Consider the following 3697-nt stretch of genomic DNA (forward strand, 5'->3'; position numbering starts at 1 on the left):
ATTTATAGTAAATACTACATTTTTTGTTGACTCTCCTATTCTTTGTTTTCTCCTTCATTTAAGAGAATTTTCATATAAATAATCTATTTATGTTGATTAATTATACTGCTCGAATATCATTGACCATTGTAAAAATGTTATTAGTACTAATTTCCTCCAAGATGATTATAACTAATTAATAGTTGCACAAGAAATATTTAGATGAAGTTATGTATGCAAGAAGAGGACTTTCAGATGTTAAAAGTTTTTTTATTGTTAAATCTCACACTAAACATGTTTAATGGGCATTTAACCCACACCCTTGCTCCCCTGGCTCAGCTGTACTAATTACCTTTAAAGCAGGCGCTAACATCGGTCTTACCAGGGCTTCCCCTTTGCCCATACCCAGGGAGATGTGTTAGATTTGACAGATAAAGAATTATAGGGCTGTTCCTGCTGCTTATGATGGGGCTAGATACACAGCCCTAATGTGAGGTGAAGTTGTGAAATTCCTTTAGGAATATACGCATACACAATCGATTTGGTCATATGGATAGTGTATCTTGGGCATTGGTTTCACCCTTAGTAGTACACAGAAGTTCAGTTCCAGTCCCAAGACAGGCCAGATGAAAGGATCAGGCAACCATGTCCCCGACATATGCAAGCAACCCAGCAATGACCACCGAGCTGCCACTGGAAGTGCTCTGGACTCCTGAGCTGGGGCAGTGAGGTGCCACCGAGGGCTTCAGCCACAACCCCCAGACATCTGTATCAAGCCCAGCAATGACTGAGCCACTGCAGGAAGCCGCCTGGTCTCCCCTGCCAGAATGAGGCGGGTGCTGCAGGCTTTGACCATGCACCCCCCCCTTCCTCTGTCTCCCACCCTATTTCCCTCCCACTTTTCCTCTATCCCTCCCCCCAGATTCTCCACAGTAGCATCTTAGATGGTAAAAAAAAAAAAAAAAAAAAAACTAAAAACGATAAATTCTAAAAAAACAAATGAACAAGTTAAAAAAATAACAATAAAATAAGGGACCAGGCAAGATTAAAGAAAATGTTGTGAGAGGTATTAAAGATAAAAAGTGGTGGATTTGCGTCATCCTCCGTTCTCACTTTCATTTCCCAGTTCTAGATGCCTTTACGGTAGTCTTACTCTCCATCTGACATCAGTGCATGAACACGTTCATTGAACTAACCTAGCCAGCTTCTCAAACACTTTTCCCACCTGTTTTATTTGTCAATTCTGATTGTCAATAAAACTACTGCTCTGAGGGTGTTAAGTAATGTAATTTGTCTACCTAACATGTTTCCTTGTATTTTTATACATAACAACATCCTTAAGAACATTTGTTATGGTCAAACTTAATTTTAAAGTCCTGTATAGATGCGTAGTGTTATCTCATTGTGGTTTTAATTTGCATTTCCCAAATGCTAATTCTGATGAGCATCTATTCATGTGCTTTTTTTGTTTTCTTATTAAGTTTTTAAAGTCCTTTAAATATTATGGATACCAGAAGTGTGATTTGCAAATATTTTCTCATAGTCTGTCATTTGTCTTTTCATTCTAACACAGTCTTTTGAAGAGCAGAGGTTTTTAATTTTGATGAAGTCCAATTTATCCTTTTTTTCTTTCATTGATTATACTTTGTGTGTTGTTTAAAAACTTTGCTTAACCAAAGGTCATAAAGATTTTCTGCTATGTTTTCTCCCAGAAGTTACATCATTTTAGTTGTATAATTTGTTGATCCATTTCAAGTTTTGTATATGGCACAAGGTATGGATCAGAGGTTTATTCATATAGATAGCCAGTGGTTTCAGCAACATTTATTGAAAAGCCTGTTCTTTCTCCACTGAATTGCATTTGCACATTTCTCAAAAATTAATGAACCATATAAGTATTGGTCTATTTCTGGACTTTCTTTTCCATTGATCTCTTTGTTTTTTGTTTTTTTTTGTTTGTTTGTTTATGCCAATATCACAATATCTTCATTATCATAATATAATAATTATATTAAAAGCTTTATAATAAGGTTCAAAATCAGTGTAAGTAATCCAACGTTCTTTTTCTAAGTTGCTTTGACCATTCTAGGTCCTTTCCAATTGCATATGAAATTTATTTTATCTTATTTTATTTTATTTTTTTGGTGGCTGGCCAGTATCAGGATCTGAACCCTTGACCTTGGTGTTCTAACACCACTCTCTAATCAGCTGAGCTAACCAGCCAGCCTTTTCATGTAAAATTTAGAATCAGTTATTAAGTCCTTTTCGATGCTTACTTGGACATTTGTTCGTTTTCTAGAACTTGAAGTGGAAACCGAGTTCACTGATTTGAGATCTTTTTCTTTTCTAATATAGGCAATCATGCTATAGATTTGCATTCAAGTACTGCTTTAGCTGCATCCCACCAACTTTGATGTATGGTGTGTTTTTCATTTTCATTCAGTTCAAAGTACTTTCTCTTTTGTTCTCTTCTTTAACCTGTGGATTATTTAGCGGTGTGTTATTTAGTTTACACAAATACTTGCAGATTTTCCATATATCATGGTTATTGATACTTTAATTCTACTCTGGTATTTTTTATGAGTTGGCTTCTTTGAAGTTGGAGACTTGTTTTATGACCCAGATATGGTCTGTTTTGATAGGTGTTCCACATACACATGAAAAGAATGTCAATCCTGTTGTTCTTGTAGAGTGTTCTATATACTCAATTTAGTCAAATTAGGCAATATTGTTGTTCAAGACTTTCATATACTTACTGATGTTCTGTGTACTTGTATCATTCATTGAGAGAAAGTTATTAAAACCTTTGACTATAATTGTGTATTGATTTACTTATCCTTGAACCAAAAACTGATTAACTACATGTATTTTTAAGCTGTTTTATTAGTTGTGTAGATCTTCAAGATTATTATGTTGTCTTGATACATTTACCACTCTGTAATTGTGGAACAACATTTTTTTATCCTTGGCAATATGCTTTATTCTAAAATCTCTTTTGTCTGATGTTAATTTAGCAACTCCAGTTCTTGCTCTCTCATTTTTTTACATTAAGTAATTTTTAATTGTGATAAAATACACATAACATTTACCATTTTACCATTTTTAAATGTACAAGTTCCTTTGCATTAAGTATATCAGCATTTTTGGGTACTTCAGTTTTCTTTTGATTAGCCTTAGCATGTGTATTAATTTCCTAGGGGTGTTATAACAAATTACCAAGACATTGTTGGCTTAAAACAGCAGAAACTTATTCTGTCATAATTTTGGAAGCATTGGTTTGAAATGAAGATGTTGGCAGAGATGCAGTCACTTTAAGGCTCTAGGGAAGAATCTGTCCCTTCCCTCTTCCAGCTTCTGGTGGCTCCAGGTGTTCCTGGGCTTCTGGCCACATCACTCCCATCTCTGCTTTTGTGCCCACATTGCCTTGGATTCTCCCTCTTCCTCACTCATGTGAACAATTGTCATTGGGTTTAAGGCCCGCCCTTATAATCCAGAATAATCTCATCTCAAAATTCTTGATTGAATTACATCTGCAGAACCCCTTTTTCCAAATAAGATAACATTTAAAGGTTCTAGGGATTAGAACATAGATATCTCTTTTGGGAGTTCAATATGTTCGCTATGTCATAATTCCAACCCACTATAGCATGGTATATCTATCCATATTGTACTTCTAACCTTTTGTATATTACTTTAACATGGGTTTCTTGTAGAATGA

Source organism: Cynocephalus volans, chromosome 11 (genome assembly GCF_027409185.1).
Source record: "Cynocephalus volans isolate mCynVol1 chromosome 11, mCynVol1.pri, whole genome shotgun sequence".
NCBI classification, from domain to species: domain Eukaryota; kingdom Metazoa; phylum Chordata; class Mammalia; order Dermoptera; family Cynocephalidae; genus Cynocephalus; species Cynocephalus volans.